This window comes from Telopea speciosissima, chromosome 10 (genome assembly GCF_018873765.1).
Source record: "Telopea speciosissima isolate NSW1024214 ecotype Mountain lineage chromosome 10, Tspe_v1, whole genome shotgun sequence".
In the NCBI taxonomy this organism is placed as follows: domain Eukaryota; kingdom Viridiplantae; phylum Streptophyta; class Magnoliopsida; order Proteales; family Proteaceae; genus Telopea; species Telopea speciosissima.
This window is the reverse complement of record NC_057925.1, coordinates 16687709-16700093: the sequence shown is the minus strand read 5'-3', so window position 1 is coordinate 16700093 and position 12385 is coordinate 16687709.

Here is a 12385-nt window from a genome sequence, read left to right as displayed (position 1 = left end):
TTGATTGCCTAACAAAATCTGTCCATTCCTTACCAATGTAGATAACTTACTCAATGGAAAAATTGGCACAGTTGTACATCAACGAAATCATCCCCTCTTTCCCCTCTTTGGTTTTGGGTTTGGGAAATGACTTTGGGTGGTTTGAACCTTGAGTTTCTTTTGAAACCTAAAGGATGCTGGAGTTCTTGATGTAGGATCCATTAATGGATCTTTCCATCTTCCATAGTATGATATATGAGCCATGTATGGAGCTTAAGGATCCATTTTTCCCAAAACCTAGGGCTAGACTTTGTGGGGGATTCACTCCATAGAACCCCTCAAATCCATTGAATACTTGGGCTAAATAAGTTCTTGGGACCTTAAAGGACAGTAGGGTACTTCCCCTCTCCTTGGAGCCCTAAAATCCAAGAAAAGTGAGGTTTGGAGGTGAAAACCTCAAAATCTCAGATCTGCAGGTGGGTGGACCCAAGCCAGAATCCAAGTATGAGTCCATCCCTATTTTGATTGCAGGTGGACCTAGAGGTGGACTCAAGCCATATTCCACCTAAATGTCCGGTTCAGGTTTTTGGGGCATTTTGCCCTGGGTGGACCTAGATACTGTGTCTCCACTCAAGAGTCCACCTGGACTCTATTATCCTTCCTTAAGGCTTAATCTTTGAAGACCCTTTGGGACTCCTCCTACCTTACCTAACATGCCTTATCACGCTTCTTTAGGCAACATAACTTTTACGGTGAGGCATATCATACATTGATCGGCGACGAACCCTAGTAAATGAATCGCGAACTAATAGGTGAGTGGGTGTGGATTTGATTGATTTTGGGAGTGTTTTGCATTATATTATGCTTTTATGTCATTTCTCATACATACTCGTTCTTGCATTATTATAACTATATTTTTAGAGTGTTTTGATCCGAGCCCTATTTATTGTGGCAGAAGGAGAAGAAGTCAGGGTGATGAACCCAAGCTTCTTAAAAGTGAAAGAGCTTCCGATAGCCATGACGAGAACTACAGATCAAGAGTAAAATAGGATTATGATAAGATCTTGTAGAGGGTAGGTTAGAAAGGGGAGCATCAAGGAAAGAGGACCCCCACTCAGGTGAGAAAAAGACTTTATCTACACACTCCCTAACAAAAGTAGGAGATTTCTATTTATTGGACCAAGTAAAGGGAGAGGTCAAGGGTTTAAGGCACTCAAGGGAGAAGTCGTCAATCAGATTTGAGAGAAGGTGGGCTGCAGGAGATGGATGGAAGGTGGCTCCACCCAATTCCTCCGATGTAGATAGTACCTCATGAAAATCTCCAACTAAAACAAATATACACGAGAGGGAAGAGATGAAAGAGTGAAGGTCCTCCCAATAGGAAGGCCGAAGGCTAAGGTGAGGGGGCATGGATACAAATTAAAACCCAAGGGACGAAGGAAATATCAGATAATAAGAGAGCAATGAAGTTAGGGTGAGAAAAAGATTGTAACACATTAACCGATTCATAAACAATCATCCAAAGAACACATTTGCATCCTCTAGGGCCTTCACTGTTTGCGTAGGCCACAGAACCATAACCATTCTTTAAACAAGCAAACTTAATAGAATCATGATCAATGCATTTGTTTCACAGAGGAAAATAATATCAGCCTTAGCAGACTTAACACGATGATTGAACACATTTTTTTGTAAAAGAGCCATTAAGGCCACGAGTATTTCAAGAAAGCAACTTCATTCCAAAAGTACAGAGGGAAGCCAGGGTGAAAGAAATAGATAGCGTTAGAAAAGGAGTTAAAAATTCTTTCAAGGTTAGAAAACACGTTTATTAGCTCTAAGATTAAGCATAACACGACAACATTAAATACTAAGCATAACAGTATAAAACACCAAAAAGAACTTAAAAGAAGTCCTCACTAAAGTTGGAAAGAATTACCTAGGTTGGTGTGAAAGAGTCATCAGCCTCTTGGATAGTGTAGGGGACAACATGGAACTCTGGAGCAACATCAGCTTCAGGGCTTGAGGAATTAACAAGAGAAAGGTCAGATAACCTGTCCTTGACAAGGGACAGTAGTTGTTTAGGATCTGAAGAGATGGAGAGAGAGTTAGACATATAATTCTTTACATTATCAAGTTTAGAGAAGATAGAAGGGGGAGAAACAAAAGGAATAAATTTCTGTTTCTTAGAACAATGATTGAGGCTCGAGTTCCCAGTGAAAGAGTTCAGAACTCCGGCAGGGGTGGCTGTCTTCAAGAAGCCAAATTGGGGCAAAGGTCCACAGAAATATTGGTTGATAGTAATGCACTGAGCCTCCGAGATAGTGACCCCGTCGTAGGAATGTCACTAGAATTTGAGGGAGAGTGGTATCAGGATTCGGATTGGAAGGTGTCAAAAGCACATTGTCTCCCAAATTCAGTAAAATAGTGAAGGTGCCATCTTTGTCACGAGCATAGGCATCCAAAGACGCCTCCAATCTTAAAGAGTCAGAAAAGAGATGACCAGGTTCTGTATCCTTATTGTCATTATTGAACTGGCTAGAAGGAAAAAGTCTTCATAGTCTCCATTACCAGTCAAAGACGAAGTATCGTAGTCCATCTCACACGGTTTAGACTCGACCAAACCTTCCTCTTCATAAATTACCGAACGATGCCCATAGAAGTCTAAAACTCCTTCTAGTTCGGATGATGAGGAAGAAGACATCATCATAGAGCTTGAAGCTAGCAGAGTAGGGCAGAGAGCATTCACCATAATAGGGGGAGCAAGCACATCATCATAAAAACCCACAGGTGGAAGCTTCTAGGCCGGGGAACCTTTCAATATCGGGCAAAAAGTAGTATCATGGAATAGCCTTCTATACCGAAAGTAGATCGACCATAGCTCATACGTCAATTTCACAACATATGCCTCCTTTGTGACCGGATCTCTTATTTTGGACAAAAAACAGATAACTATTTTCTTTTTTAAATTAATTTTGATGCGGGCTGTATTTTGGGGAAGCCCAAAAACCATAAGGTTAGTGCAAATTTGCAGAGAGCAACCAACACAAGAAACCGCATGCTCAATTGCCTCATCAGAAAAACAACTATCTGGAATGGGAGAGACTTGAACCCATAACGGCTCAAAATCAGATTCTTTAGCATAACGATCATAATCCGATGCATGAGGCAAAAGGTGAATGAGATTCATCATACAAAGGCTGACTTTTTTCCCATAGGTAAGTGTATAGATTCATCATCCATAAATACCTAATAACAAACTAAATGTATATATTAATGCATTTCCCTTTCCTTTTTCCCATGCAAAAGACCAAAGGTCTTGCCCCGATGGAATGGATTATACATTAATGTGTTTTTTTAAAACAGATTATGCTTCGACTCCTTTTGAAAAATAAAATATTTAATGTCTCTCAAAGTCTTAATTATCTTTCTAATTAGGAAAAGGTCAAAAGGTCATGCCCATTCTTGTTATTATGTATATTAATTATTAAATATATTTAAAATTTTAATAAACATGACTTGCCTTGACCAAGTTTGACTTGTCTGAGTCACCAGGTTTTGAAAAGGACAAGTCAAGTCGAGAAACCTAGTTTTCCAAATATGGTTTCTACAAGGGTTTAGATATACTTCGTTTTTGTATCCGCCAGAGAAGTAAATATAATTTCCGAATTTGAATTCGTTTCTGCAACGAATATTTGACGAATATCTGCTTCGAAAATTGCAGTTGCAGAGAAAGGGGATGCAACCGCTGGATTCCTCTTACGGTTGGCTCTTTTTTGAACTCTCTGTCTCGGTGAAGAGAGAGAGAGAGAGAGAGCTTGGATGTCTCTCGATCGGCTCGTTTCTTGAACTCGCGTCGACTCCGAAACACGAGAGAGAGAGAGAGAGAGAGAGAGAGAGAGAAGGAGAGGATGCTGCTAGATGTCTTTGCTGCCGACTCCTTTTTTGCTTCCATTGAGCTCTGCTGGTCGTCTCCGACAACACGAGAGAGAGAGAGATTACAATCTGAAACCTCCTTCCCAGCATGCGAGAGATTCCTCTCGATTTGTCTATACTCTATCTTAAGTCTTAACCTATGTTTATCTCGAATCTTTGATGGTGCTATCCTTCATATCTCTATTCACTATGCTTTTCTAAATTTTAAATGATCTTTGTGCATAATTAGGGTTGAACACCTGAGTTATTTTCTTTACTTCTTTTTATCCTACGGTCCAAATTCAACCTTTAAATCTGGCCTTTGAGATTGGCATGTTGATTTCTATAATAAATAATAAAAAATAGGCCATGTATCACATACTTCTACACTATTAATGTAATAAAATTAATATTCTTAAATAATCAGATAAAAGATATGGATATAATATTTCGAATAATTTCTTACTGTCGGATAGTTAAACAAATTGGGTAATAATCGGTCGAAAACTAGGATTATCATATTCGTATCCGATTAGTCCCAGACGGATTCGGATAATTTTCGGATAATGATTTTTCGAATACGGATTCTCCTAAACGAATATAAATATGAATCGAATACGGATTTTCGACTATCCGTTTACATCCCTACCCATAATTGATTTTTGGTTGTATCCATATCTGATTATGTGTTGGACTCTACTATTTAGGGTTTGACTCGGTTATGAACCAGTTTGATACCTTCTTGAGTTTTGTGATATGCGGAGTAATTTACATAAGTTTCTGCTATAATTTCAAACTTTTTTAAAATTATATAATTAATAACATGAATAGAAAAATCACAAGTTTACACTTGTCTTTCATTAGACCTAAATTCGTAACACCATAATACCCATTTTACCCTCGGCCTTATAATATCAATATTAGATGAACATCACATTAAAGTGTTTAGTGTCATGTTATTACAAGTAGTTGTAATGACATAAATATCCTTAAGACCCTTCTTGGCATTCCAAGAGTTGGAATTGGTGCATTGTTTGTTATTTTAATTGTTAATTATATTGCAATGTGATGTTAATAATGTTATGTATGTATACAATGATGAATGTGTTATAACATAGGCTGGTCATGGGAATTTTTTTTTATGAGAATGTATGTAATGCATTGTTATTTATTATTTTCTCTCTCTTCCCCTCTCACACTCCCTTTTAATAAATGTAATCCTCTTTGAAAAAACCTAAATGGAGAGGGTTGATTTTCTCAAGGTTTCCTCAAGGTTTCCTCAAGGTTTTCTTATGGATTATTTTTTATTAATGTTAAAGTTCATGTGATGTAACTTAAGTATGTACATGAGATGTATCATGGTGGAGGTCATGTGATGTGATTCATGGTGGAGATAAAATATGGAGGAGTAATATCTTTCAAAGGAGGCCATGTCTAATGGGAGCAACATCAAATTGATCAAGTTGCACTTCAATCATTAGTGAATGGTTTCTTAATCTCATTCCTTTGACATATTATAATGGGTAAATTACACGTCACCCCTTGGTTTTCAAACGAAATTCAAATCACCCCCTGTATTAGATCCCAATATGATAAATTAGTCCCTATCGTTAGTTTTATGCTATTAAGTGATGATGTCAGTTAGTTAAATAAATTTAAATCCCTAAACTACCCTTGACATCCAAACATAGATTTTGAAAGATAGTATTGAAAATTTAATTCTAATGTTTTAGTACAAGGGTAATAGTCCTTTCACACCAATAACTAACAGACTAACACCGTTACTGTAAAGGGGGATGGATGAGTATTTTCAAAAATCAGGGGTGATTTGAGTTTCGTTTGAAAACTAGGGGTGACGTGTAATTTACCCTATTATAATTGTTAGTTTATGTGGTTGACGTATATGCCTATGTCTTCGTATTGCAAGGAAGTTTACATTCTTTTATGCGTTAATTGATGTGTCTGATGTATGAGTGTTAATTATAACATGTGATGTGTATACCATGCTTTGCGTTATTATTTAGTAAATTCCCTTCTTAACTTCGACCTTAGATACAAGTACGATACGAGATGGACTAAGCAATGAGGATTGGGCTCCTCTCCTTGGAGGGCATCATCCAATGAGTGCCTAATGCGGCATCAAACGGCTGGGCTATGTCACACACATCCCAATGGCTGATTGGACACACGCCGAGATGTGTGCGGCACAACCCAGCCATCAGATGACTCATTGGGCACTCATTGGGCAATGCCCTCCAAGGAGAGGAGCCGAATTCAGATATCATGGCCTCATAAGTATGTGTGGGGACCATCTTAAGGGCTCTTAGCTAGGGAACTCTTTTGGAACCATCATAGAATGTAAATTTTTTTACTTACTTTATAGGGAAAAGTTTCTTCATAACACTTGTGTATGGAGTCCCACACGCCAAGATACAAAACGTTGGAGCGCAGTCTATCTGTCCTCCAAACCCCTTATTTTATGATTCGTAATGGGGATCCTCTATTTTCTCAAATCAATAATTGGGTGTTGGTGGGCACCTCACCAGCCGTATATTCAGAAAAAGTTCTATAAATATGAAAAATAAATATTTGTACAAAACCTTTAAATTAAATATTTTATGTGAAATATTACAAAGTAAATATAGCTTTCTGTGTTAAATATTGTACAACAATATAAAACAAACTTGTAGAAGTCCAGAAAAAAACAATATGGTGCCGAATAAAAATTGGAAATATGATATAGCTTTTTGTGCTAAATAAAATATATATATTTCCAAAAAATTAACTGTAGAATTTTTTGTCAAAATATTATATTAAATGCAACATATATTATAATAAGTTTGTACACAATATTAACAAAAAATCTGTAAAAATCTAGGAAAATTCATACACTACAAAAATTAAAGTTGGAACAAAATCTAGCATTTATACAAACAAATACATTTAATAAAAAAATTATCTTTACCAAGAACTTAATAACTCACCACTATTTAGTGAATATTCAATCGCAATTATACAAATATAGTTTCATCATAAAATGAAACGAAATGTGTTTTCTAAAACAAGAGTTGTGAACGCCTTGAGTAAACTATTGGAGGAGTAGGACGTACAAGAAACTTGTAAGCAGTTTCAAGGTAACAAAAGAAAAAATATATAGTCTGGATAAACCCTTAATCGATTCTGATTAAGTCGGAATTGACAAGAATCACCCAGTCTCAGCCTAAACCCTAGAAACTACTAATAGTTTACGGCTAAATCCTAAACTAGTGTACCTCAGCTAATGTCTAAACCACTTAGAATTTTGAAAAATCCTAGGTCTCTCAACCACCTGATTTTTAGTAGGGGTGATCTAATGACAGAAATCAGGTCAATTGGAGTTCCACAGGAAAATATTCTGTTTCAGAGGCAATCATCGGTCGATTAGAAATTTATGGAGGGACCTTGGAAAATTGAATATACAAGGTCTTAACCACCTAATTTTTAGTAGGGGATCCGACGTTGAAATCAAGTTAATCGAAGTACCACGGGAAAAAATTTCATTTCGAGGGTCATCATTGGACAACAAGAAATTTGTAAAAGGCCTTGGAAAATTGAAAACCCTAGGTCTACACACCTAATTTTGAAAGTGGAATCCGATGCAAACAACCGCTAGCTCGGTTGGTTGGAAGCATTGCCGGTTGAGTGCATGCCCCCTAGGAGGTCAAGGGATCGACTCTCCTGGATTGCATCCTGTGCCAAAAGGCACCTCTCTCTCCCCTCCCCCACTAGTTGTAGATTGTGGGCTTGTCTTAGCCTTCTCCCCTTAGTTTGTAGTTGGCATGTGGGCCCTTGAATAGGATAGACCAAAAAAAAAAAGAAGGGGATCCAATGACCTTGTAAATAGGTCAATTGGAGTTCCACGTACGGGAAAAGATTTCATTTCAAAGGCCATCATTGGCCAATAATAAATTTATGAAAGAAAACCCAGATACTTGAACAATTATAGATCTAAACCATCTAATTTTGAAAGGGGGGTCTGATGACATTGAAATCAGGTCAATCAGAGTTCCATGGGAAAAGATTCCATTTTGAGGGCCATCATTGGCTGACAAGAAATTTATGAAGGAAACCTTAAAACTTGAAAAATTATAGGTCTAAACCATCTAATTGAAAGGGGGATCCGATGACATTGAAATTAGATCAATCAGAGTTCCAAGGGAAAAGATTCTATTTCGAAGGCCATTATTGGCTAACAAGAAATTTATGAGGGGAATCCAAAAAATTTCAAAATCCTAGATCGATCTAGCAGACTAATTTTGAAAGGGGTATCCAATGCCATTGAAATCAATTCAATCGAAGTTCCATGCAAAAAGATTCTCTTCTAAGGGTCATCATTGGCAAACAAGAACTTTGTTAGGGAAACCCTCAGAACCCAATAAAGAATATTTATTATTAGTATTAATATTATTATAATATTAGTAGAGATAGTACTATGATGGAAAGAACTACTATTTTAATAAAAAATAATAAAAAAGTAGAAATGAAAAAATGATATCTAGCAGTGGTTATCGAAAATCACTGTTTTTTTTTTTGTGGTAAAAATGGGTACAACTAGTGGCCTCACTTACACAGAGATCATGAAGCCACCGAATGGAACAACTCAACACTTTTATCTTTTATGCTTTTCGTCTTTTGTTCAACTTCTTTGTTTTATTTTTGGGAGATGTATTCTTCAGTCATTGGGTCATCAGTCGTGAGGAGTCAGGAGTTTATCCGCCTCTGTGTAACGGTATGACCTAATGTTTATCATTTCCTTTATTGAAGTTGTGTTGTTTTGTCTTTTCTGCATTTATCTTTTTAGGTATTTGTATATCTTCCTTTTCCGTTTGTGTTGCTCTTGAGCTCCATTGAGACCTACGCCCTTCAGTCTACCCAAAGGTCCTTAGAGTTACTCAGGCACGAGGGAACCCTAAATTCCCTGGATGAAAGTCAGATAAGGCAATCCTAGCCTCATTTGAGCCTGCGTAAAAGGTTTTGGCATGCCTGCACCTACACCATCCCTGCGCCATTTTGTGAGAATGTTGGAAAAGCACCAACAAGTTTATGCCAATCTTGCTCGACATCTCTACATCAATTAAAGAAGGGAGGAAAAAAGAAAAAGGGGTTAGATAAGAATCAAACATGGATAAAATAGGAACAGAGGACAGTGATGGTGGTGGTGGTAGTATTGGGTATCTACATTTGCAAAAGAAGAAGATGATATGGGGAAGATGAGGGCATTTTGGTCTTTCCTCGTTCTTCCTTTGAGCAAAAAATAGAAGAGAATGGGTATATCTACTCATAAGGGCATTGTGGTAATTATGCCCTTGTGAGGGTATAATTGTACATTACATTCTTCAATTTCAGATCCATTAACATTTAATGCCTGATATTAACGCGTGGACTTAAATGACTTTAAGTTGAAAAGTAGGGGGTGTACATGGAATTTTCAAGGGGTGGGTGTGGAATTGTCAGAATCTTAGGGGTGCATGTGGAATATTGGGACCATTTAAGGGGGGCATGTGTATTTAGCCCATTATTATTCCTTTAGGCAAAATACAGGGGCGTACACATAATTTTCCCTAAAAATATTATTTATATCTTAAACGTCATTAATTGTCTCCATAGGCAGCAACAGTCTTTTATAACCACATCTATCTAGTATATTAATACATAGGAAAAACACTACAATGCACTGTTTGTATAGCAGAAAACCCATGATGGTCCCAACAGGAAGAAATTTTATTTTACCGCCGCTATATAAACTAAATTTACTTCTCCCACAAACACGAATTATTTGGCAGGCACTCGGTGGGAATAGTTTTTTGGACAATCAGCAGTGGTAATATTTTCGCTGCCATATGATAATATTTCACGGCAGTTAAGTAAATTATCACGGCTAATTGTTTTATTTAGCGTCAATTTAAAGAACCACTAGAAAATAGTGATATATGGTTTATGTAATACTTTACTACCTCAGTGCTCCTGCTATTGCTTGGTCTGGGGAGGGTCATAATGTACTAATGTAAGCGATAGAAGTATAAGACTGGGATAAGTAAATTACATACTCTCAAGGTGTAAGAAAGGCCAATAAGTATGACCACAAAAATCGATAATAAGAAGGGGAATTTGCACAACTCTTCAAGGTTATGTGGGCAATGCCCCAATATTTTCATGACAACTCTTCAAGGAGACAAAGTTCTTACTCTTCAAGGAAGGAGTGAAACTCTTCAAGATTTCAAAGCAAGGCAAGGTGATTTATGACAATATTGGGGTCGCCTCAGAATTGACAAACCTCATGCATGTTAAGTGCAGGGGAGGAGGTCTAGCCCTTAAATTAGACATTCAGAAGGCATTTGACACTCTTGAGTGGGGATTTTTATTCGAGGTGCTCAGGGCTTTCGGCTTCTCGGATTTATGGGTTTCTTTAGTGCACCAAATTTTGCTCTCTACAAAAATTTCTATCTTGATCAATGGTGGTCCGGTTGGAGTTTTCAATGTCGAAAGAGGGCTTCGACAGGGAGACCCCCTCTCCCCCCTTCTTTTTATCCTCTCTAAGGAAGTGCTTTGCCGTGGAATTGGTGATCTCTGTCGTAGGGGGGATATTACTCCTCTCCCAGGCACTCGCCAGGTATCTCCTCCCACACATCTCCTATACGCTGATGATCTCTTTATTTTTATGAGGGCAGATTTGAAAGGTGTAAAGAAAATCAAGCATTTCCTAGAGGACTATAGCAAGTGTTTAGCACATCAACCTTGATAAAAGCAAGGTCTTCTTGGGCCGAATTTCGCGACTCGCAAGGCGCGCCGACCACGATGCTTCAAATCCCAATCGCAATTTCCTACAAGGTATTTGGGAGTAGAGTTGATAAAGGGGCGTGTCACGAAGGCAACTGTCCTTCCTCTCCTTGATCACTTCAAGAAAAAGCTTTCTTCTTGGAAAGGTCGCCTTCTTTCCCTGGCTGGGCGTGTGGAATTGGTAAGATCGGTCATGGGAAGCATTCCAATACGCAACCTCTCTATGTATTTTTGGCCGTCGTCTGCTATTGATTGCATGGAAAGATGGGTCCATAATTTCATTTGGTCAGGGGACTCAGACAAATCCAAAGCCATCACTGTAAGGTGGGACACCCTTTGTAAGCCGAAAGATGAAGGGAGACTTGGCATCCGACATCTCAGAGAGGTAAACCTAGCCCTTCTTTCCAAGTTTGCCTGGTCTATAAGACATGGAAATTCAAGCTTAACTACCTTCTTGCAAGGAAGATTGGTTAATAAGGATGGTTCCCTGAAGAAATATGTGGGTTCCTCTACGGTACTTATAGGATTAAAGAAGGTGTGGGACTTCATTCAAGCCGAAGAACGCTGGGTGGTTGGGAATGGAGATTCCATTAGGTTTTGGTATGACAAGTGGTTGGGTAACCATAGCATAGACCAGTTGCTGGAAGGCCGTATTCACAACAACCTCATAGCCACCGTCTCAAATTTTATTGAAGAAGGTAAATGGGTGTTCCCACGGGTGGAGGATCAGGTGCTTCAAGGCGTTTTCTCCAAGATACACAACCTGAATATTGTGCCTTCAGGGAGGGAGGACGTTCGGGTTTGGGTGAACACCAAGTTTGGATCCTTCTCGGTGCACTCAGCCTGGGAAGGGTTGAGGCAAAGAGCAGCAAATCCGGAGTGGACTTGGGCAGTTTGGCTTCAACATCTCCACCCCCGCAGTTCCATGTTTGGCTAGAGACTAGTTCACAAATCACTCCCTACTCGATGAGAATGTCCGTCGTAGAGCGCTCCACGGTGTCCGGATGTGAGCTTTGTTGGGCTGAAGAGGATTCAAGGAATCACATCTTCCTCAATTGCATTTTCTCGAACCGATTTGGGTCAAGGTTTTAGGTCTTTTCAATGAGCATTGGAACGGTTTCCCCTCCATGGAGCTCCTTTTCTCATGGTGGCGGAGAAAAGCAAAGATAGTTTTGGTGGTGATATCCGAAAGGCACTCCTTATAATTGTATGCCAACGATTTGGGTGGAAAGAAATAGACGAAGGTATGACAACCAGCGCAACACTCCAATGCGGGTCATGCAACGTTGTATCGCCGAGATTGCGATTGCTCTATAGCCAAAGGAATCCAAATTAAATCAAGAAATGATCTAATGCTAGCAAAATTCTTCAAGGTAGACACCGCAACGCCCAAATTGAAGCAAAATCTTGAAATTGATGGAAGGCGCCCCGTTGGGGTGGTGGAAATCGAACATTGATGGCTCTTCCATTGGCAATCCCGGCTATTCAGTGCGGGGGATTTTCGAGGAATCACCTTGGTGTAACAAGAAGATGCTTCTCTATTTTCCAAGGAATCGAACGAACTTCCAAGCCGAGATGGCAGCCTTTTTTATTGGCATAAATGAGGTGAAAGATCTAGAGGTCGAGCGCCTGCGGGTGGAGTGTGATTCAGCCACGGTGGTTGCTGGCATTCTTTCCT